This window comes from Schistocerca cancellata, chromosome 6, assembly GCF_023864275.1.
Source record: "Schistocerca cancellata isolate TAMUIC-IGC-003103 chromosome 6, iqSchCanc2.1, whole genome shotgun sequence".
Classification (NCBI taxonomy): Eukaryota; Metazoa; Arthropoda; class Insecta; order Orthoptera; family Acrididae; genus Schistocerca; species Schistocerca cancellata.
Window position 1 is genome coordinate 655975275 of NC_064631.1, and position 26002 is coordinate 656001276.

General features: G+C 41.6%; 1 protein-coding gene across 4 annotated transcripts in view; it reads right to left on the minus strand.

The window, feature by feature from the left end:
• Window positions 1-26002, minus strand: part of LOC126191065 (zinc finger protein 532-like) — a 78519-nt gene that overhangs the window by 41039 nt on the left and 11478 nt on the right. Inside the window, exon 1 of one of the 4 annotated variants that reach the window (XM_049931783.1) lies at window positions 8897-8992. The exons of 1 other annotated variant lie outside the window; for it this stretch is intronic. The gene's annotated coding sequence lies outside the window, so the exon portion shown is untranslated. Of the gene's footprint in view, window positions 1-7354; window positions 7394-8896; window positions 8993-26002 lie in introns of those variants that run through there. 2 more of the 4 variants (XM_049931784.1, XM_049931785.1) reach the window with 2 other exon arrangements.

The window sequence follows — 26002 nt, forward strand, 5'->3', positions numbered from 1 at the left end:
ACCTAACCTTCGTAACCTCTTAGTTCATCCCTATGAAATCCCCAAACCACCTTCCCTACCCTCTGGCTCCTAGCCTTGAAACCGCCCCCGGTGTAAAACCTGTCCCATGCACCCTCCCACCACCACCTACTCCAGTCCTGCAATCCGGAAGGTGTACACGATCAAAGGCAGAGCCACGTGTGAAAGCACCCACGTGATTTACCAACTGACCTGCCTACACTGTGAAGCCTTCTATGTGGGAATGACCAGCAACAAACTGTCCATTCACATGAATGGACACAGGCAGCCAGTGTTTGTTGGTAATGAGGATCACCCTGTGGCTAAACATGCCTTGGTGCACGGCCAGCACACCTTGGCACAGTGTTACACCATCCGGGTTATCTGGATACTTCCCACTGACACCAACCTGTCAGAACTCCGGAGATGGGAACTTGCCCTTCAGCATATCCTCTCTTCTCGCTATCCGCCAGGCCTCAATCTCCGCTAATTTCTAATTTCAATTTGGGCCCCCTACAAAACCTTTCACCTGACTCCATCAACCTCCTGACCCCACCGACACCCCGCACCCCTACCTTCCACCTTCTTCCTAAAATTCACAAACCCAATCATCCCGGCCGCCCCATTGTAGCTGGTTACCAAGCCCCCACAGAACGTATCTCTGCCTACGTAGATCAACACCTTCAACCCATTACATGCAGTCTCCCATCCTTCATCAAAGACACCAACCACTTTCTCGAACGCCTGGAATCCTTACCCAATCCGTTACCCCCAGAAACCATCCTTGTAACCATTGATGCCACTTCCTTATACACAAATATCCCGCACGTCCAGGGCCTCGCTGCGATGGAGCACTTCCTTTCACGCCGATCACCTGCCACCCTACCTAAAACCTCTTTCCTCATTACCTTAGCCAGCTTCATCCTGACCCACAACTTCTTCACTTTTGAAAACCAGACATACCCACAATTAAAGGGAACAGCTATGGGTACCAGGATGGCCCCCTCGTACGCCAACCTATTCATGGGTCGCTTAGAGGAAGCCTTCTTGGTTACCCAGGCCTGCCAACCCAAAGTTTGGTACAGATTTATTGATGACATCTTCATGATCTGGACTCACAGTGAAGAAGAACTCCAGAATTTCCTCTCCAACCTCAACTCCTTTGGTTCCATCAGATTCACCTGGTCCTACTCCAAATCCCATGCCACTTTCCTTGATGTTGACCTTCACCTGTCCAATGGCCAGCTTCACACGTCCGTCCACATCAAACCCACCAACAAGCAACAGTACCTCCATTACGACAGCTGCCACCCATTCCACATCAAACGGTCCATTCCCTACAGCCTAGGTCTTCGTGGCAAACGAATCTGCTCCAGTCCGGAATCCCTGAAGCATTACACCAACAACCTGACAACAGCTTTCGCATCCTGCAACTACCCTCCCGACCTGGTACAGAAGCAAATAACCAGAGCCACTTCCTCATCCTCTCAAACCCAGAACCTCCCACAGAAGAACCACAAAAGTGCCCACTTGTGACAGGCTACTTTCCGGGACTGGATCAGATTCTGAATGTGGCTCTCCAGCAGGGATACGACTTCCTCAAATCCTGCCCTGAAATGAGATCCATCCTTCATGAAATCCTCCCCACTCCACCAAGAGTGTCTTTCCGCCGTCCACCTGACCTTCGTAACCTCTTAGTTCATCCCTATGAAATCCCCAAACCACCTTCCCTACCCTCTGGCTCCTACCCTTGTAACCGCCCCCGGTGTAAAACCTGTCCCATGCACCCTCCCACCACCACCTACTCCAGTCCTGTAACCCGGAAGGTGTACACAATCAAAGGCAGAGCCACGTGTGAAAGCACCCACGTGATCTACCAACTGACCTGCCTACACTGTGATGTGTTCTATGTGGGAATGACCAGCAACAAACTGTCCATTCGCATGAATGGACACAGGCAGACAGTGTTTGTTGGTAATGAGGATCACCCTGTGGCTAAACATGCCTTGGTGCACGACCAGCACATCTTGGCGCAGTGTTACACCGTCCGGGTTATCTGGATACTTCCTACTAACACCAACCTATCCGAACTCCGGAGATGGGAACTTGCTCTTCAATATATCCTCTCTTCCCGTTATCCACCAGGCCTCAATCTCCGCTAATTTCAAGTTGCCGCCATTCATACCTCACCTGTCATTCAACAACGTCTTTGCCTCTGCGCTTCTGCCTTGACTGACATCTCTGCCCAAACTCTTTGTCTTTAAATATGTCTGCTTGTGTCTGTATATGTGTGGATGGATATGTGTGTGTGTGTGTGTGTGTGTGTGTGTGTGTGTGTGTGTGTGTGTGTGTGTGTGTGTGTGTGTGTGCGCGCGAGTGTATACCCGTCCTTTTTTCCCCCTAAGGTAAGTCTTTCCGCTCCCGGGATTGGAATGACTCCTTACCCTCTCCCTTAAAACCCATATCCTTTTGTCTTTCCCTCTCCTTCCCTCTTTCCTGACGAGGCAGCCGTTGGTTGCGAAAGCTAGAATTTTGTGTGTATGTTTGTGTGTCTATCGACCTGCCAGCGCTTTTGTTTGGTAAGTCTCATCATCTTTCTTGTTAAATATATTTTTCCCACGTGGAATGTTTCCCTTTATTTTATATATATATATATATATATATATATATATAGAGAGAGAGAGAGAGAGAGAGAGAGGGGGGGGGGGGGGGGGCAATGTCAAAATACCCACACACATGAACAGGAGTCGACAAGAGGTTCATGAACTTACACCACTTATGCCCTATTGCCCGAATCGCCCGTTTCCAAGCTGAAAATATCCTTTTAGAATGGGAAGAATTACCCCAAAGTATAATACCAATGACATACACAAATGAAAATAAGCAAAGTAGACTAATTTTCACGTCGAACCATCACTCACTTCAGATACTGTTTGAATAGTAAAAATGGCAGCATTAAGTCTTTGAACAAGATCCTGAACATGGGCATTCCACGAGAGTTTACTATCTATCTTTACATATAGATATTCGAACTGTTCAGCTTCAATGCTCATATGCCCATTCTGTGAAATTAAAATGTCAGGTTTTGTTGAACTGTGTGTTAGAAAACTGTAAAAACTGAGTCTTACTATGATTTAGCATTAGTTTATTTTCTACAAGCCATGAACTTAGACCATGAACTGCGCTATTTGAAACCAAACCAATGTTTTACACAACATCCTTTACTACCAAGCTAGTGTCATCAGCAAACAGAAATATTTTAGAGTTACTCGTAATACTAGAGGGGCACATCATTTATATAGATAAGGAATAGGAGTGGCCCCAACACTGATCCCTAGGGCGCCTCCCACTTGACTGTACCCCACATCAGCCATTCTCAACATTGTGAATAATAACCTTTTGCTGCCTGTCGCTACTCCCCATATTCTGTAATGGTCCCACTTCTGGAGCAATATTTTGTGATCAACACAATTAAACGTATTAGTTAAATCAAAAAATATGCCTAGTGTTCGAAACCTTTTGGTTAACCCATCCAGTACCTCACACAGAGAAGAGAGTATACCATTTTCAGTTGTTAAAAGACTTCTACGGCCGAACTGTACATTTGATAGCAAATCGTGCGATATAAAATGATCAATTATCCTTACATACACAGCCTTTTCCAGTAACTTTAGCAAACACTGATGGCATAGAAATAGGTCTAAAATTATCTACATTATCCCTTTGTCCCTTTTTATAAAGTGGCTTTACTACTGAGTACTTTAATCGTTCAGGAAACTGACCACTCCTAAAGGAAAAAGTACAAATATGGCTAAATACAGGGACTGCATGTGCAGCGCAGTACTTTTAATATTCTTCTAGGTACTCCATCATAACCATGAGAGTCCTTAGTCTTCAGTGATTTAATTATTGATTCAATCTCCCCCTTGTCTGTATCGCAGAGGAGTATTTCAGACATCAATCTTGGAAAGGTCTTTGCCAAGAAAGTTATATGATTAGCTGTAGCAACTAAATTTTTATTTAATTCACCAGCAATGCCCAGAAAATGATTGTTAAATACTGTACATATATCTGATTTATCAGTAACAGAAATATTTTTACTATGAACTGACTTTATATCATCTACCTTGTGCTGCTGACCAGACACTTCCTTCACAAATGACCATATGGTTTTAATTTTATCCTCTGAATTAGCTATTCTATTTGCATACCACATACTCTTGGCCTTCCTAATAACATTTTAAGCACCTTACAGTACTGTTTGTAATGGGCTACTGTAGCTTGATTGTGACTGCTTCTAACATTTTGATATAATTCCCGCTTTGTTCTACGTGATATCCTTATCCCACTTGTCAGCCACCCTGGCTCCCTGCTACTGCTAGTACCCAGTTTAGAATGTTCTAATGAAAAGCAACTCTCAAAGAGCAGAGAAATGTGTTAAGGAAAGCATTATATTTATCATCTATGTTATCAGCACTATAAACGTCCTACCACTCGTTCCTTGACAAGGTTTAAAAAACTCTCTATTGCTGCTGGATTAAGTTTCCTACATAGTTTGTAATTATACATGACATTTGTTTGAGTGCAAAACCTTTTAGTATTAAAATTTGTGCATTACGATCTGAGGGCCATTCACCCTTTTACTAATAGAATGCCAATTTAGTAATGAAGAATCAATAAAAATATTGCCTATGCCTGTGCTACTGTTCCCCTGCACCCTAGATGGAAAAAACACAATCTGCATCAGACATGAATTTATGAGGTCCACCAACATCCTTTTCCTTGCGCCATCGTATACAAAATTTATATTGAAGTCACCACATATAACTAATTTATGGTACTTCCTACAAAGTGAATCAAGAACCCCCTCTAGCTTGAGCAGAAATGCTCTGATGTCAGAGTTAGGGGACCTTTAAACAACAACAACAACAACAACTAGAAGTTTAGTTTCACTAAATTCAATTGCCCCTGCACAACATTCAAATATCTGTTTAGTGCAGTGCCATGATACGTCTATGGGCTCAAATGGAATACTGTCCTGTCCCCCCCCCCCCCCCCCCCCCTACGTACATAGCCACCCTCCCACCCCACAAGGAACTCCTTGAAAAACAGCCAGCTAATCTGTATCCTGGTAAAGGAAGCCTCTGAATTGTCAGATTATTTAAGTGGTGCACCGCCATACCAATAATTTCAGAGTCAATATCTATACGCAGTTCACTAACTTCATCCTTAATACCTCTTATATTTTTATGAAATATGCTAATTCCTTCTCTGCTTGGAAACATGATGTCCTCTGAAGGTGAGTCCTTAGTCAGAGGGACTTCCTTGAGGCAGGTATACCTATCAATTGACTTCAATCTAAAAAAAGGTGTAGCTCTAACACCAACAACACATCAACACACATCAACAAAAAGAAACTTCAGAGATATGCAACAAGCCAAAGTATGTGACTTAAATGATGACAAACTACTGAATAGTAATCAACAAGGATTTTGAACAGGTAGAAGTACAGAAACAGCAATAATAGATTACACGTAAGAAATAACTAGAAACCTAAATAACAACAATAGTGGCATAGGAGTTAATTTAGACCTTTCTAAAGCTTTTGATACTGTTAGTCATGAAATTCTTTTACATAAGTTGGAAGCAATGGGGATGAAAGGGATAGAAAACATGTGGTGTCAGTCATATTTGCAAAACAGATCACAGGATGTAGAATTCACTTCAGCTCATTCTGACCATTAAATCAGATTAGTATCTGATGCAAAGAAAGTTGAAATCAGAGCAGGAAAAGGTGGATGTTGGACCCCCTTCTGCTCCTTATTTATATAAATGACATGCAGGCCTCAGAAACTGCTGCTAAGATCTTATTGTTTGCAGATGACACTGCAGATAGAATAAGGAATGTTAAGGAATCTCTGTATACAACAATTGAGCAAGTCCTTAAATCCTTGCACATTTAATGACAATGGACTGACCCTTAATGAGAACAAAAGAAATTAAATTCCATTAGGACAAAATGAATCAAAACCAAGTTCCCCAGCTGGTAGTGGACAGAAATGAGTTAGAAACGGTACAATGCACAAAACTTTTAGAATGTATGTTGATCAAAACTTAACCTGGGAAGACCATGTAACAAAACTACCCCCATACTCTGTTCTGTAAATTTCACTCTGAGTATCAGGTCCAAAGTTTACTCCACAGAAGGTGCTACACTGGCTTATTTTCGTTACTTCTAAGCTTGTAGCTTATGGAATGGTATCTTGGGGTAAAACTAAAAGTCCAGTTAATGAATTTTTTTACATTACAGAAAAGGGCTATCCCAGTGTGGTTACATGGCTCTATAAGTGCTCACTCAAGCACCCATTTAAAAAGCTGTGTGTGCTTACAGCATACATATAGAAATCTGTGTTGATGGCAAGGGCTAATCTTGGAAGCTGAAAAATAATAGCGAATATCATAGCTATAAGACTCACAGCTGTGGATCTCTCCATGCAGAATGAGCTAAGACAACTTGTACACAAAGACGTGTGGACTACTTTGGAGTCATTTTTATAAGGCACTGTCAACATATATAAAGAGGTTAGAAAAGGAAACAGCTTTTGGAGAGGTTTTAAAATAATTTCTTGTTAAGAAGTGTTTCTACTGTGTAAATGAATATGTTAGCTTACTATCAAACAATGGAAAATCCAGGATTGATTGTAACAATACGAGAGAAGGAAAGTTGCTACTCACCATATAGCGGATATGCTGAGTCGCGATAGGCACAACAAAAATTGTGTGAATCTTTTTGTTGTGCCTATAGCGACTCAGCATCTCCGCTATATGGTGAGTAGCAACTTTCCTTCTCTGATTTATAAGATTACGTAATACTAGGCTCTCATTTATTGTTGAGAACTTTTTGAACTGTTAACAAATGTACCAACTATGTTGTGTGTGTCTTTGCACAAGAGTACATATGCTACAGGTTTCCTGTTTTCTCTGTTACAGAAGCAGTGCACTACACTTCCTAAGAAAAGTGTCTTCTGCAAGATCAGCGGTGATAGATACAGTGTTGGCAGATATTTGTGTGTTTATACTTTTCAGCAATATTATACAATGTGTTATTTGGTCTGCTTGTTTTAGTTGTCCTTTGGCAATCACTGTTGCCACAACCACAACATGGTCACTGATACCAATTTCAATGTGCTCATCCTCGAAGAGGTCAGGTCTGTTTGCTGCATTAGAGCCAATATGTTTTGATCTAGAGTGGGATTCCTAAGTATCTGTTCTAGGTAGTTTTCAGGAAAGGCATTTAGTACTGTTTCACAAGATGTCATATCATGCCCTCAAGTAACAAAACTGTAATTTTACTTACTTACAAGTGAACTGAGGTCTTCTCTAAAGTATTCGGTTACATCAGGAAATGAGTCTGGTGGGCGATAGAAGGATCCAGTTATCATTTTATGCCCAGCCCTGATAATGAGTTGTGCTCAGACGACCTCACATGCAGCTTCAAATTTATCTCTGTGGATTTGAGTTTGACAAATACGCTACTTCCATTCATTTGCATATCCTTTTGAAGTACACTAAAATTCTCCCCAAAAATATCTTTCTTTCGATCTTACACTGATACTTCCGGGTTTCCTACAGCTATCGTTAAGTGGATTGGATGAAGAGCTGTCAAACATAAAAAGCCCTTGCATGCACCTCATACAAAGTCAGCTACCTCGGTAGCAGCCTCTGATGTGTAGTGTGCACCTGACCCATTTTGGGGGGACCCTACAGTTCGCAATCCTATGGCCCAAGTCCAGGAAGTTGCAGCCTACCTTGTCACAGAACCTCCAGAGTCTCTGATTCAGTCCAGGGGAACCAAAGGGCCATAATTAGTTCTGGGGACAATGCTGCAAATTGTGAGCTTCATTGAACTCCCCGAGCAAGGCTGGTCTTCTCAACCTTCTCTACCAGTTGCTGGAATGATCCAAGTATGACCTGGAGCACAAACAACAGGCATAATTTGTCCCAACGTGTGCCACAATCTGAAGTTGGTTGCACCCTGTTCCCTCAACGTCTGCTGGAATATAGTCTCTTCAACATGTTGAATGAGGCCTCCAGGCATACACACTGAGTACACCTGGTGTCCTTTTCTATTCCCTGCTGCCATTTCCCTAAGGGGTACCATCATTTGCCATACATTTAAAATGCTGACAATTAATAGACCCTACCCTTTTGCGTTTGCCTCCTCTTGACACTGGACAAAACAGGTTTCCCCCAAGCAGCCCACTGGTAAGTTTCAGTGAGAGAGAGAGAGAGAGAGAGAGAGAGAGAGAGAGAGAGAGACAAACTTGTTGGTTAGAGAGATCAGTACAACACCTTGAGTACTCCCTGGTCCCTGTCCACCCTGTACAGGATGCCTAGATCTACCATTGACACATCACCCACAGTAAAGTGGACAAGTAATGACAGATCCTGTACTTTCTGGAGAGGAAACAGGATCCACAGGAGAGGATAGGTCTTGGGGTACCTCTGGTACTGGTTTCACAGGTACAAGACTCTCAGGAGTTCTTCCAACACACCGATTTGTAGCAGCTGCCAATTGTTTGACAGCAGCCAGGCGATTTCCAGCTGCTTATAAATGTTAACCAATTCATCCTGTGTTCAAGGACAGCATTCACAGTGAGGCTGCATTTTGGCTGGTGCCATGTATTACAAGGCAGTGGGGGGGGGGGGGGATTTTTAATGCAGCGAAAATTACTTATAAATGAAGCATAGGATATCACCCATCTGCTTTTAGCCATGACGTCATCAACATGTCACTACAAAAGAAATAAAAAAAGGTATCAGACTCTTCAGTTGACTTTACTATAGCAGGAGAACAAGTAAAATAGTTTTTTTTTTTAGTTTTCTGCTCATCTCTCACCTCCAACTTAACTTACAAGTTGCAACGAAAGACAGGACACACTGTAAAACTTCGCACAACCGACAAGAACGGAACAGCAAACACAAACGAATAAAGAACAACAAAACAAAGATGGCAATGAATTGCGAAGGATCATGGTAGCGGGACCGTAGAGACACCTATCGGTAGCTCGGCGTTTGAGCGTACGCTTATCCGTTTAGCACTACCATCGCCCACTATTAGCGGGCGAGGGCACTACATGCTTGTCGAACTGGCTGCCAGCGATTCAGTAGTGGAGAACAGTTGCCGCAGCTTCGAAATGCTTCAAGTTCAAACAGTCAATGATATCGCTTTTCCCACCAAAAACTGCACTGGTATCGTTCCTATTGCAATTACCAACACGAAAAAATGAAATAAATTTACGTCCGTGAAATAGGTCTTCGGCACTCAATCAAGTTCTCAACATCATAAAAAAACTACTTTGTCGATGAACTAGTTTACGGGTACGCATCCCCCGAGAAAAACAGCACTGAGCCCATTGATTATCTTTTAATCTGTTGAGCTAAAATGTTGCTAATTCCCTACGAGAATTAAGGCAAACACACAAAATGTGATTTCTATTAAGGCAACAAAAAAACTTGTGTTAAAGATTGCTAGTTTCCTAAAATGTTTTGAGGTTAATTATAGTTATTTGCAAACTCGAATAAAGGGTTATTTACAATGATGCAGATAATATACAGGGCTACTCCTCTTTAAGCGAAAACAAGATGTAACACAGTATATTAGTTAGAATATCTGCTACAGTAATTAAATGACAAACGCCTATTAACTAAAAATTGCTCGTAGTTTACGCAAATGACAATGGTAGCTTCGAAAAATCTCAAAAACGCACGTTTATTTGCATTGATACAAAATGAAATTCAGGGATGATGGATTCTTGGCAGCACTGTGAACCACAAACGCAGATCTGCTACGAAATAAATTACGTATGCAAAACACTCGTACCAGTAACTTACGAAAATATAGTTTTGTTAAGTGTCCGAAAATTTTCAAAAATAACCTATATTCCACGTAATTATGCAATTAAACTAGAGAATGCGAGGATAGTCCTAGTGTTCTCAAAAATTTTAGAAGAGCACAATTAAGTTTAACCCTATAATTGACGAGAACAGCAAGCGATTTTTGCGGCATTCGCGAGTGTTTGAAATTTCAGAATATACCACAATACAAACGGGTACTAATACAATCAATGAAAGATTATGCAGAAGCGACGCGTTCAGCAAAATAAGCGAATCTAGAATTTCAGATCGGTACACAGTTCTTGTACACGAAGTTTCACACAATGCAAAATTTCGAAGTCAGGTTTCATAAATAAATAAACGTACGTATTGCACACACTTTTTCACTTGGCTGATTCTGTGTACACTTCTACATTGGCGTACCGAAGAAGATCACTGCAGCGCCAGTTTATCTCGGTGAAAATCGTTAAAATGTGCAGCACCAAGAAAGCACGTCTTCTACCTGTAGCAGCTAATAATACAAGACAACACAGTTTTCAATGGTTTGTGGATTGCTGGGATGGTTCCATTTATAAGCCCATGGATGAGTTCCTGTTCTATGCTCGCCTAATTCTACCATACTCTGTATAAGTTTTATATATGTATATGTTATTTCTATAATGTATCTGATATGTTTAACGCTATTATGCTGAACAACAATTCAGACTCACGCCAATGAAAATACGTTATTGCCTCCTCACTTACAGTTATACCACATGGCTGCTGTGTATTTGCTATTTCTAGCTTAACATCTACTTGAATACCACATCCTATTTAGAGTAACTTACTATGTGTCCATATCAAACAAGATAATCAATTCTTGAAAATGTAAGTCTATAAATAAAAAGGTCTACTCGCAAAGCAGTGGCAGGCAAAAACACATGTGAAAGTTAAAGAGATGTGCAACCCTCTGAAGCCAGTGGTTCCTTCTCCTAAAAGAAGGGTTGAAGGAGAAGGAAGAGGGATAAAGGTAAAGGACTGGCAAGGTTTGGGAAATGCAGAGAGTTCAGAAAAGTCACCCAGAGCCCTAGATCATGGAAGACTTACCACATGAGATGGGAATGAAAGATTGTTGGGAACTGCGCCAAACAAGATTTGAAAAACTGAGAGAAGTGGAAAAATGATTACTAAGCAAGACAGAGATTTCTGAAAAAAAAAAAAAATCATTCAAAAGTTAATAATAGGTTAGAGTTAATGAGCTTTTGGAGCCAACAGCAATATGAGAAAACACATGTGCAAGCTATCGGAGCCAGTGGCTCCTTCTTCTGGCAGAAGGATTGAAAGGAAACGAAGAGGGATGAAGGAAAAGTACTATCAAGGCTTAGAGATGGGGAGAGTTATGGAAAACTCATCCAGAACCCTGGGTCTAGGAGACATACTAGATGGGTGAGAAGGAAAGATTGCAATGGACAAGATGTAAAAACCTGAGAGCTTAACGGTGATGATATAGTAATAAGCAAGGCAGAGATAACTGACAAAACATCAACGCAATAGCTAGTAAGATTGGGAAAGCTAAGTGTATTATTTCATGGTAGACGGGTGGAGATGGAGGAAAAATGGGCCACTCAGAAAATAAAACAAACAGAAAACTAAAAGGGAATAATGAAAGGAATAGTTACTGAGAAAAATGATGAAAGTGAAGAAATTAATGTAACTTAGGGCCAGGTGGATGGCGTGAACCAACGACATGATGTAGCACCAGTAAGGGCAACTCTTACAGCACATATGGTCACAGGGGGAGGAGCCACAGGGTAGGGAAATGGATGTGGAAGGAGCACCAGGTCTCACCAGGATATTGCAGGAATTGGGGGATGGGGGCAACGAAAATCTGTTCTATGTGTGGTAGGCCAAATGTCAGATAGATAGGACCTCATTGTCTCTAACCTCTTATTAACTATTACACATAGTTTTTGTCCAGAAATGTCTGTCTTGTTTACTACCCTATCTTCCACCTCTAAGCTCTTAGGTTTTCAAAGTTTGTCTGGTGCATTTTCCAACACTCAGTCTTTCATTCTCATCTCTTACGATAAGTCTTCCCTGACCTGGTGTTCTGGGCAACTTTTCCCAACTCTCCACATTTCCTAAACCTTGCCATTCCTTTTCCTTCATCTCTCTTCCTTCCTCTTCAGCCCTTCCACTAGAAGGAGCCACTGGCTTGAACATTTCCTTAACTTTTATAAGAGTTTTTTCCTGCTGCCACTTGGTCAGTAGACTTTTTATCAATCCAATTATATTACTATGTGTCATGTAATTTTACAATGAACACTGCTACTTGCCATACTTGCTACTTGGCTACATCCAGCCAACAAAACTTTTCAATTCTTGAATCTACATATGCAGATAATGTTTAGAAAGAGTGGCTGATGACGTATGTTTTTCTTTTTCTTTCGAATAGTAGGTATTCCTAATTTCTTGCTTTTCATTATACAGAGGCTTTCTCATGTTATAACACAGAACGAGAAATTTGCAGCCCGACAGTTATATCCAAGTCCTGGATTAGTACTATTGCCAGCATCCAGTCTCATTCTATTTCGTGTCCAAAATAATGTTTCCACAAGAAACTAAATTCAGTGCCAAATGTCTACCAAAAATTGGCAAATTATTCTTCTCGAGTCTAGGTCTAGCTGAAGAAGTACCTTCTCTCCTAATAGAAGACAGTATTTGTGCTGGTTTGGATTCGCTTCATTATAATTATGAGGATCTTAACTCTTTTTAAGCCAATAGTCTTTCAAAGTAGCATTTTGAATGTATTTCCTTTTTTTCCACCTGTTTCATGGAAAAGTGTTTCACCTAGTAGCAACTGGAGGTAGTCAGTTTCTCCAATCAAAATTCTACACTTTTTTATGTTATGGATATCCCTGAAAGTGGTGTTTAAGATATTTGAATCTTTCTCAACTAATCACAGCCACTTACACGTCATTGACTTCCCTCTGTAAAATAGCAGTGATAGCATGAGTTTTGGTAACTATAACCTAAGAGTAGTCAGTCAGTGTACTCGTCCAGTCTCAAATGCTCCTTCAGGTGATTGAAGAGGATAGAGTATAGCTATGCTTCTTTTCTAACAGCTCATTTGATTTCAATTTTCTTTGACAGGACTCTGTCAAATTTTAAATTGGAGATGGTGTATGTGTTTGGGTGGCTTCTAGAAGTATATGAAAATTCTTACATATGGTGAAGTGCCAAAGTTCCTGCTGGTATACGTACATTTGCGTTTCAGAACCTGTTCTACACATGACCTTGTCTTTGTAAATCCAGTGGGGTGGTATTCTCCTATACCAACAGCTCAGTTGTGTTCTTACTGTATTGAGTAATATCTTGGAGAGGATTCTGAAAGGTACATATAGAAAGACCCCTTAGTAGCTGCTAAAGATCAGTTTTCCCCTTTGCCACATACTGGGTGAATGAGAGTTGAGGTACAATGATTTGAAAGTGTTTCTGTTGTGGACTGAGTCCTCAACTGCTTGTTTCTGCAAACTTGCAATGATTCTATTTTCACATGCAGCTTTATTTGTTTCTGAAGTTGGAGGTGACCTGGCCAATTTTCTCATTGGTAGATGTGTGAGAGTCCAGGTCAGTAACATTTAAAATGTAATTGTTATTTACCATCAAGTTCCTAAGTACATATGGGACTTTTGTGTTCTCTGCAACAGCAATTGCAGCACAGCTCAGAAGACGATAATCTGAAATTTCGGTTTTGTACACGTTTCTGATGTTGCCCCTCTGGAAGATATCCTCTGTTTCATCAATGATGTGCTTATTAGGGTGTCTCTTGGCATTTTTGATAGTCCTAGCAGTATATTTCTTTATTATCAGGAAATAATGTGTGATATACGGTGAGCTTAGATGATTCTATGTAAAACATACCTGTTTTCTTTCTTCTCTTGCTTTATGACACAATGACATATGCTACAATTATTTATTTCTTCTTATTGAAGCCATATTTTATGTCAGTTCTTCTATTGGTACTGTCTGTGTATCGGATCAGTCATTTTTCTCCTTGCTATTTCCTGGCATGCTAGTAAAGCTATTGTCTTTCAGTTGTGTTTTGCTGTATTTTAGAACTGTGAACTGACTGTCTTTATTACCTCTTCACTTTGTGAGAGGAATAAAATTAGTGTTGATCAGAGACAAGCAGTGGTCTGAACTGATGTTGGCACTTCCTATACTTTGATACACTTCTTGGTATTCTTTCTACTGATGGTGACATGGTTGAACTAGAACTACCTTAGAAGGAATTTGGTCCCTAGAGAAGTACTCTCAGTAATACTGATTTGAGGAACATGCTGTAATTTTGGTAAAGGTACATCAGTCACTCCCTATACTGACAGGTCCTCAGGGATACAATATGGTCTTACAATGTTACTGAATATTTGCTACATAGCAATCTGAACTTGAAAGAGTACCGTGAAAATAATCGCATTATGTTCTATGTTTTGAAATCTTACCGATTCTTTCTTTCAGTCCTCCCTAAAGCATTCTACATATTTCTTGTTTGTGTCACTGGTAGACACTTGAAAGTTTATGGTTTGAACACTGACTGATCTTTCACAGTGCACAGTGTAACTTGGGGATACATGGTTTCAGCCAAGGGAGACCGCTGGCAATGACACACAGTCACAAGGTTTTCCTGTCATGAGGACAGACCCAACTAAAACTGCATACACAGTCATTAAGATTCAAATCATGTGAAAGTGCTACAGGGAAATTTCTTTGGGTGAGCAAAGGTACAAGGAAGCATAGCACTGCAAGAAACAGACACTTTGTAATTAGCATTGAAATAGGGAAATAAGTGGAACTACTGACCAACATCTCATGTGTGGTAGTGCCATATGTGTTTTTTGTGTGAGCATAGTTTTAGGGATGTATTTACTGGCAAAATGTAAGGGAGACTTTTGTTGCAAAGATGACGTTCCTGATGATTACCAAAACAGCGGGGGTGGTTTTTTTATATGAAAAACCCTGACAAATTATAGAAATGCTGTGCATGAGAAATAAGGTCGAACAGATTTATTTGCTGTTAGATGATGTGTAAAGAAGAAAGAATTTTTTCGACATTATTTGTTTTTGTTCTTTCTGGTTGTTAAGTGACAATACAATGGAGTAATGTCTATGTCTGAAAAATGACGGAAGTACAGTGAGTTAATATTAGAAAATGCTGCTTAAATTATTATGCAACCAACGAACAATGTGGTTCACACTACATAAGAGTAGAGAGACGCAAAGAATATTGTACTCTATGTGTCAACCCATGAAATGTATGAAGATCTTTTTTCAGAAATGTAAACAGTTCGCAATCTGGAGACCACATTTCTTAAAGGGGAGAGAGCATAGCACCACAGCTTTGCCTGGTGTGATAAATGTTTCCTGCATGGATTCAGCAGAATGAGATCATTAGTGGAAAAGCTCACACCAGCTTGATAACTAAATACTAAGTGTTCAGTATACAAGAACCATATGCAGTACACTGACAATGCAGAAGCAGCTAGTTAATTAGCTAGCATCTCTGACAGCCAAGGCTGTCCTTACAGCACCAACAGAGCTTCTGGAGGAGCTGAACAAACACAAAAACAAGGGCAAATGAAGTCATAGTTTCCAAATCATTATGCCTGGCCATTCCACCCTGTAGTGACTTCTGCACCGGGAGTGCTGTCATTTTAGAGACACTAGCCAACGTAATTCAGACCCCCAGTCTCAGTGCCCTCACTAGTGTTGATTGTGCACAGTATGTCCAGTTACCTAGTCAATGCCAGTTGCTACTTGTGACAGGAAGGCTGCTTACACACCAAGAAGAAACAGCCGACTGCCAGCGTCCGACATTGCTATCAGTAGCTCTGCCTAAACTTTAAAGTCCGAATGGAGTCTACTAGGTGCCTACAGATCATTGGCTCACCCACTGAGTGACTAACATCCGCTGCTGGACACCTTCCTAATGACACATGGATTTGAGTCTGGGCCATCCATTTGACCAGCCACAAACACCCAAGTGGGCACAGTGTCACTGTTGCTGTCGTTGTCAACCACTGCATGTGGTCACAGATTTTTGCTGTCCAGCATGTATGGAGGGCACATGCCGTTATTGTCAGCCGTGCAGGAGGCACCTGTTTAACCCTGCTTGCCCTATAGGTCAGCTGCCGTGGCTGCCTTCTGTGACCCGTCACCAGTTGATGCCACTGCTTACAAGGCAACCTCCCCATTGCACCCCCCTCAGATTTAGTTCCAAGTTTGCACAGTAGATAGGCCTTGAAAAACTGAACACAGATCAATCGAGAAAAGAGGAAGAAGTTGTGTGGAACTATGAAAAAAATAAGCAAAATATACAAACTGAGTAGTCCAAGCGCAAGATAGGCAACATCAAGGACATGTCAGCTCAGGAGCGCCGTGGTCCCGTGATTAGCGTGAGCATCTACGGAACGAGAGGTCCTCAGTTCAAGTCTTCCCTCCAGTGAAAATTTTACTTTCTTTATTTTCGCAAAGTTATGATCTGTCCGTTCGTTCATTAACGTCTCTGTTCACTGTAATAAGTTTAGTGTCTGTGTTTTGCGACCGCACCGCAAAACCGTGCGATTAGTAGACGAAAGGACGTGCCTCTCCAATGGGAACCGAAAAACATTTGATCGCAAGGTCATAGGTCAACCGATTCCTCCACATGAAAACACATCTGATATATTCTATACGACACTAGTGACAGCATGTCCGTCAGATGACAGGAATATGTTGTCAACCCACCTAACTTGTACACTTGGCGAATGGGTAAAAAGATTCTTCTACCTTGCCCGATTTAGGTTCTCTTGTGCATACATACTACGGCGCACTTACCTCGCATCGGACGGACGGACATATAATAATTGTCTGAAAATAAAAAATTAAACTTTTCACTCGAGGGAAGACTTCAACCAAGGACCCCTCACGCTAACCACGGGACCACGGCGCTACTGAGCTCACACTGTCCTTGATGTTGCCTATCTTGCGCATGGACTACTCAGTTTGTATATTTTGCTTATTTTTTTCATAGTTCGACACAACTTCTTCCTGTTTTCTCGATTGATCTGTGTTCAGTTTTTCAAGGCCTGTCCACTGTGCCAGCTTACAACTAAATCTGAGGGGGGTGCGATGGGGAGGTTCCCTTGTTAGTGTCAGCATTCTGTTACTGTGCTGACTGTAACACCTGCCACCAGCACACAAATGCTGCCTTCTTGCAGACGACTACTGACAGCATGCCTCAGTGATCGTGCCCGATTATGTCACAGAGGCTACAGTCTACCCCTCCAGCTTCAATTCTGTCACTGTTAACTATCATGAATAAATGACTTTCTTAATCAGCAATGTTTCCCTGACAGGCCACTGTCCAACACCAGCTACAACCACTCCCGCAGACACGGCCTGCCAGGTCTATTGCTTTACATCCTAATGTACCAGCAGCCCAAATCACCAGCCACCTTAGGGATCATGTCTTTGCCACTACACTTTGTTGGGAGTTTTGAAGCTTATGATTGATGTTCTCCCATTTAGGAGTGAGAAGGAGCATTGTTTATTATATTATTAACTAATAATCCGAGTTTTCATACTTTTATATCTGATAGTTTCTAAAATTGGCAGGAAATTTTGTCAAATGGCATCATTACATGTAAGTAAGATCCTTGTAGCAGCTGTAAACGAGGTCTACATCTGCATCTATATCTATATTCTGCAAACCACTGTGAGGTGCATGGCAGAGGGTATGTCCCTCTGTACCAGTTATTAGGGTTTCTTCCTATTCCATTCACCTATGGAGTGCAGGAAGAACGATTGTTTGAATGCCTGAGCTGTAACTATTCTAATCTTATCTTCATGATACCTGTGTAAGTGTTATGTAAGGAGTTGTAGTATATTCCAAGAGTAATAATTTAAAGCCAGTTCTTGAAACTTTGAAAACAGACTTTCTTGGGACAGTTCACATCTGTCTTCAAGAGTCTTCCAGTTCCGTTCCTTCAGTGTTTTTGTGACCGTTCGTGCCGCCCTTCTCTGTGTACATTCAATATCACCCCCCCCCCCCCCTCCCCAATCAGTCCTATCTGGTATGGGTTCCACACAGTTGAGAAATATTCTACGCTGGGTCACACGAGTAATGTGTAAGCAATCTCCTTGGTAGACTGATTGAACTTCCCCAGTAGTCTACCAATAAAATGAAGTCTACTAACTCCTTTATCGAGGACTGAGCCTATGTGATCATTCCATTTCAGATCGCTACAAAGCATTACACCCAGGTATTTGTGTGTGTTGGCCGATTCCATCAGTGACTCACTGTATAGTTTTCAGTTTTGTGAAGTACACGATAACTGCATCATCTGCAAAAACCCTGATGCTACTATTAATATTGTCTGCAAGGTCATTAATATAAAACACAAAGAGCAAGGATTTTAACACACTTCCCAGAGGTACACCCAAAGTTACTTCAATATCTGACGATGACTCTCCATCTAAGATAAAGTGCTGTGTCCTCCCTACCAAAACGTCCTCAGTCCAGTCACAAATTTCACTTGATACCCCATATGATCATTGGAACTCAATGTGTCAGACAGGCAACTCTTGATTCATACCAGAAATGAAATGTGGAAGAAAATGAGAAAAAAGAAGAAGATGAAGAAGAAGAAGAAGAAGAAGAAGAAGAAGAAGAAGAAGAAGAAGAAGAGAGAAAATAGGGAGACCCGTGCTCTTAGTAAACATTTTCATTTGAAGGGTTGGACAATGGGACAAATGAAATCTGATTTGGTTGGGCTCAGCATGCTTTGGGGGTCTCCCTCCCATAGTCGTCCCTCCTTCGATCTGTTATAGTCTATGTGTTAAACATGGGAGCAGAACCCACTACAAGGTCAGAATGGGTCCTACAGAGAGTGGATTCTTATTCAACTGTCTTTTTGTCATAAGTTAGTATTAAAGGTAAGGAATCCTTATGACCTTGCCCTCATCAGAGTGCTGTATCAGTGGGCAAAGGAAAAAAAGGGACTAACTGCATCTAAAAGTAATCAAAAACAGGGTGAAAGAGGGATAATCTGGTTGTCTGGTGGAGGAGGTGCAGTTGAGGGGCCTCTGGCCCAAGGATGTGGTGGAGATACACCACACCCCAACTACTGCCCCAAAAGCAGCGTAAATCATTCAATCAGAGAGTAAAAACCACTTTCTCAGAGGAAATGAAGAACCAGTTCAACTGTCCATATGTCATCTGTCAACATTAGAGGCAAATAATCTAAAAATCCATGCTTGACTTGGATACTCTGAAGGAGGGGGCATTCTCCCAGGGCATGAGTTACTGTCTATAAGGCTCCACAATCACAATGTGGGTCATTACATAAGATAATACTACAGATAAACCTGGTATGACTGATATGGAGGTGAGCAGGAAGGTAGATTCCTTTCAGAAGGAAATAGAGGCTGGATCTGCACTGGCAAATCCGAGCTTGGTATCATCAAAGTGAATGTTGGGTGAATAATCACGTCTACAGCCAGACAGTTGGCTAGTTCATTTCCTGTGGTATTTACACAACTTAGGACCCAGATAAAGGCAACTGAGCAAGTAGTAAGACTAAGGTCAGAGAGAAGATCACAAATAGCAGATATCACAAGGTGACAAAAGTAACTCTGATCAATAGCCTGGAGACAGCTCATTCAGCCACTACAAATTACAACACAGCTAAGGGAAGTCTATTTAATAATAAATGGGGCTCTGATAGAGGCTGTCAGCTTCTCCATAAGAAAACTACATGTTCATGGGAGCTAAGACTGTTCCTGATCAATAGGATGTCCAAAAAGGTTTCCCACCCTATTCACAGTTTTAAAGCCATCAGTGTGGATGATGGTAGCACCCTGATACTCCTTAAGATGTGATGATGATGATGATGATGATGATGATGGTGTTAGGTGAGAGGTATTCACCATCATGGTAATCAGTGCCCTGATGGAAAAATCAGCATGTCAGTCTCATTGGTAGGGATTAAGGCTGTCCCCACATGCTGAACAGTTTATAATGCATTAAAGTCTGCCTCCCTTCCCTGCCAATTTAGGCCTGACCATTCACAAAATGTCACCACTCTTGTAACAGTGGACCAGTAGCAGTGAGGATGGTGGGCAGATCTCCATTGAGACTGTGGACTATCCTGATAGCAGTATACAAGACACAATACGGTGAACTGAAAGTGATGCACCTCAAGCCTTATGGAGTGGTGAATTCTCCTACTGTAGGATGGAGCTGTGTGTTAAAGGGCTATGTCCAATGCACAGCCTGGTAAGCAGAACCACCTCCCAGTGGTGAGGCTGACATGAAATCTGCAATGCCTGTGGGGTCAATTTGAGTTTGTTTTCTGTTGCCTTCAACCATTCAGTCTCCCACTGACACATGATGCATCTGTCAGAGAAATGAGATGACAGTGTGCAAGGGGATGGGGCACTGACAACATCACCATCCCGACATGCTGCTTTGCCTGCTTTCACAACCATGTCATTTCCCTGTAACCTGACGTGGCCAGGTACCCAGCAAAAGATCACCTTCCTGCCATGGGTTTGGAGCTGCCATAAGGAGTCATGGATAGGCTGAATCAACTGGTCCACTGGATACATTTTATGAAGTACTTGTAATGCACTGACACTCAACCCTACAGATACCAGACACTCAGATCGGTACCAAACTTTCTATGTGGATAGAGTATCAACCAGAACTCTGATTTAGTTTGTACTTTGTGTTGTCATTCAGCAGAACGGGTGTAAATGTTAATTAAAAGTAACGCCAGAACTATGGAGCACAGGAAAAGCACAACTGTGAGTAACGTATGTATAGCTTCTGTGGGGAAGTTGGTAGAGCATTAGATCGTTGTACCAAGGGTTCTGGATTCATATCCCAATGATGACAACTATTTTTACTATATTATGAATGAAATTGTTATGTGGGACTATTACTACTTTCACACACTGTGAAGCTACAAATGCACTAGCTGCTTCATCACGAATGGCGTCTGTTCTGTCGTACGTATCTGACAGAACACTACACCTATCTATACAAATGCACTCTATAGGCTTGCTACTTTCAACTGACAAAGCGACAGCAGACTGGCAAAATACCATTGCTACAAACTCCAAACAGTCTTTTTACACGTCAGGAAAATGTTCTCCCCTACAACATTTTCAAGTGTAAACAGTTAAAACAAGTTGTCACCAGTGGGGTTTGACATGACTGAAGTTTCAACATGATGACCTCACGCTCTATCAACTCACCCATGTGATCCACAAAAATGAAACACAATCATTCACAGATATGCCTTTCCACTGCTCTGTAGTTCTGATGTTACTTTTAATTAGTATTTATCCATGTTCTACTGGAAGACAGCACATAGTACGAGTGCAGAGTGTCTCAAAATTCATATCAACTGGGAACCCCATCTGTATGAAAGTAGAATCTGACAAGTCAGATGATTAGGAAATTGTTGCTTGGCATTTTGAGCAAGAGTTGATACCACTGGAAATGACGAGGAAGATCCTCGCTTCAATGAGGAAACTGTCTATGGGACAAGTCCAGAAGGTGGCAGTGGCCAGTCTTACTTGATGATGATGATCTTGGAAAAATAATTTCAAAGCCAAAGGGGTGTTGCTGATTTATAAACCTGATAACCACTGTTCAGTCAGGACAAGATTATGGTCTGGTAAATACAGAATAGAGTAGCAGTATCCACAAAGAAGTGTGGGCAAGGAAGCAGACAGCATTGAGCTTATTAATGCAGCTAGTATTAAGCTGATGAATATGGGGCAGTCATGTCAGCTTTTTATCAAAGAGGAGTCCCAAGAATCGGGACTACACAGCATCCAAGTGCCTGAGTGCCCAAGGAAATTTCTGGGTCAGGATTAAATGTGATACAACAATAGAAATGGATAACTCCATTTTCACAGAAGAAAACTGGAAGCCATTAGACAGGGGCCAAGAAGAGGCCATTCCAAAAGCTCCTTGGAACTGGTATTCAGGCAAGACTACAGGTTGGGAGCTAAACCAAATGCGACAGTTGTCAAGATACAGTGCTGGGGTAATCAGTGGTCCAACAGAACTCATTAGCTCACTGATTGTGATAAAGGTGAGTGGAGCCCCTAGGGACACAGTTTGCTTAGACTTATGGGGAGCTGAGCGATGTACCATTTCTGAACTGAAACAACTGGAGAGATAAAAACAGTTGAAGAGAACATGGGAGGGAGCCTTAAAGGCACCGGTAAAGCGTGATGGGGGCACACGGTGTTGGGTGGTTATAACTGAAGAGCAGAAACTCACTGAGGTCCAATGTGGGCTGTAATTATTGTATGGCGGTGAAACTTGGTAGATATGCTAACGCATTAATGTGGAACCGATTTACGTTGGAAAAAGAATTAGTCTCAATTTTGGCATTCAGGTGAACATCTGGTGCTCTTGATCAAATAGTTTTACAAATGCACCATCTTGTTGATGCTTCCAGTATTCATACTGAATAACTGTATAAGCAATGGTTAACAATAAAATCAACATTATGCCTTTCTCACTTGCTTCACCTTTCCTGCCCATGTCCTGTTCCTAATCCATTACATATGAAACCATTTCTATATGTCTTTCTTGCATTCACAACACCAGATTTGCACCTGGTGGCCAAAATTAGAACTAATATTTTTTCAGCGTAAATCAGTTATGCATTATCATATTTACTACGTTTCACTGCCATATGATAATTATAGCCCATACTGGACCTCTGTGAGTAGCTGCATTTTAGTTGTAACCACCTGGTACATCTTATGTAGACTTCAATGAGATTTTAGTGTTTAGAAAAAGCTTGTCAGACTGCTGTCTCTGACCTAACCAGATGGTCAGTTGTGGATTGTTCCTCCAGAAAACCATACTGATATGGGGATAGAAGGCCCTGTGATTCAAGAACCCAGCATAATAGTTGGGCTACCATCCTTCCAAGCAGTTTGTAGAGCATGTTGATGAGGCTAATCAGTCCGTAGCAGCTGGTGGACGTTTTGCTGGTTAAAGGATTGGGATGATAACACTACCCCTCCAATACAAAGAGGAAACACCCTCTGATCAAATGCAGTTGTAGACCCTGAGTAGACTGAGTCTGTGAATCTCATTCAGATGCTAGATCGTCTGATTATGAACTGAATGAATCCCTGAGCCCATAATGTGTGATGTGTCAAGAGCCTGAAGCAGTTGCATTCAGTAAAATGTTCATTATTTAATTCAGGGTTATGACAGAGGAGGGGAAGTGGGGGGAGGATATTGGGATATCTTCATCTTGTCTATTATGTGTTGAAAATGTAGTTGGATAAAAAGAGGACACCAACACTGTCACAAATGGCCTGGGAAGTATCAGCAAGAAAGGAGAAAACTTGGAACAACTGTTGATCTTTGGTGGGCCATAAAACTACAGAATTCATTCAGACCTGGGTTAAAGATGTTCATGCTGCCAAACAGAAGACATAGTGCTCCCAGAATTCCTCCTTTTAATTAGGTAGTGAGTCCTTGTGAGGAACCTCATGAAACTGATGAGGGTGGACTGTGAAGGATCTTGCTTGAGACACTGCAATGCCTTCAATAGCATGAATAGCTGCTGAAATATCTTTGGTCAATCACAATATCAGCCATTGGAGGAGGGGACCTATGAAAAGATGGATAACAGTTCCAGAAGTGCAGGTGCTTGCGTCAGAGAGATCTCTGACAACCTGGTCAATATACTCTGATGGAGAGGGCATGAAGGTGATGGCAGAGGCATACAGCTGCCAGTTCGCTCTTCAGAGAGCCCAACATAGCAAATGGTCCAACAGGCAGTGGCAAGGATGTGACAGGATCACCAGAAAGTGATCATTGTCATGAAGATCATCATACAGTGACCACTGTGGTGAAGCTTTGAGACTGAGGGAGAAAGTCGTAAATTCAATAGCTGAAAATGTGTCACTGGTGGCACCGAATTGCGCAGAGGTACCTTCGTTATGGAGACGCAGATCGAGATCAGAAAGAAGTTGATCTATCCAAAGACACCTGCCCCTCCCCATATGAGGTGGTGTTCACTGGTTCACTGAAATTCTCAAGTAGGAGAAAGAGAGCAGAGAATTGTCAGGTAAACGTGTTCATCTCAATGTAGTAAGTGAATTAATGTTGGTGACTGCTGATGTTCACACTCACTCTGCCACTAGTTCCAGTATTAAGTGAAGGGGAATCCTCGCACTGGTAATATCTTCATGAACCACCATCCAGACACTCCTTTATGGCCAGTATGGTTCCAATAGATAGCATGGTGATCTCAAAAGGCTGGAGAATAGTCATCAGCTAATGCAACACAGACTGCAAAACATAAGGACATCAATTGTTATATTTCTGGCAGGTGACCGTAATATTCATTACAGCTCATTGTTATCATATTAAAGGAGTCCTGGTTGGGCATTGACGGGCCCGCAGGACAGGTCACACCCTGGTACCATTGTCTGTCATTGGTGGGGATGGAACAACATCTGCAAATATAAGTTCTGAGTTTGATGGTGAAGGAGGATTTGGCGCTTCCAGGTTCACCAGAGCAGTCTTCACCCAAGATTTCTTCTTTATCTCCTTAACCAGTTTAGAGGGTCAGTACTCGTGTGAGAGTTTATCCACTGTGGTGGCAGGGATTGAAGAGAAGCAGGCAGCCATGGAACCGGCAGTTCATGCATCCTTCAGCCATTGGCTGGTGATAGGTAGGTGGTCTGTGATTTCCAGAGAGAAGGTTCCCAAAAGGAAGCCTTGTTACTGGATAATGCTAATGGAGGAGGATGTTTCTCTCACCAGGTGTGGTGAACTCAGGTCTCTGAAGATGGGTGTTACTGGAACAACAAGAGGGGAGGAGCTATCTCCCCATGTCATATAACTTTCGCTACTGTAACTGATTTAAGAAATATTTTGGTTGGTTTATGTCAATAGTCTCCCTTTCTTCTCATTGAAAAATACAAATATAAAATGATTTGCAAGGTTGATGAATAATGTAGTCCACATTAACATATTTTAAGACTCACCATTTTTATTTTATCAAAACTGTTACAAAAACATAAGCATGCCTCTCTTTGCATACATTCAAGTCCATAGTTACCAGAACAAGACAAATTAGGTCTGCTTTTCTTCATTTAACAATTGACACTGAGATGGTGGCAAAAATAGAACTGCTCAAGTGAGCACATAATTGCTAATAAAGGATACCTGACAGGAGAAACAAAGACAAACATGTTACATAAAACCACAAAACTAAATGGAACAAGCTGTGTTGCAACTACAGGATAGAAGTAATTACACTTTCCTTCAGTTTCAAAATCTGAGAGGTGATTGCAGACCTTAAGCTCCTGGATTTCACATTCCTCAATTAATGCAGCACACACATTAGGGATCAGGGAGGGTGATCTTCTCTGCAACTGACACAGAATAGTGGTTGCTCACATGACAAATTTCCAAGTGATGGCCAACAAGTCTCCACAAACTGAAGAGTTTGTACAGTGGAAAGACATATACCTGAAGTGTTGGTACTTGAAGCACTGCATTGGGACTGGGATATATGGCTAAACATCACAACTGTAGAGACGATTTTAAGTTTTTTCAAGAGCTGGATTGGATACGCTGTTTTAATTACGACATAACTACTTTGTAGTTTACTGAGGGAAGCTATTTCTCCTTTAGATTTTTTTATATTCCACAAACAACATAGACTTATTACGTAGGTTGGAACTTAAATAGTGGCAACACTGTTGTGGAGACACTATGCAATGGAATCTACTATTGTCGCTGATAGCACATGTTATTGACATACCTACCTTACCTCCAGCAAACGGACTCGCCCGTCCCATGTCAACGACGTGGGCACAGTTGAGGGAAACACAATCACTCATGAGTGAGTGGCCTAACTTAACGGTGTCACTATGTTTTTGAAAAAGGAATAACTGAGCTGGCTCAAGATTGAATGTGCCATAGGTCGTACAGCACGACAGTGTCATCAAGGTCTTCAAGAGGCGTGCGGGCATCAGCATTGCCATACAGAACAGTGGCACATTGGATAAAAGCCTTCAACGAAGGTTG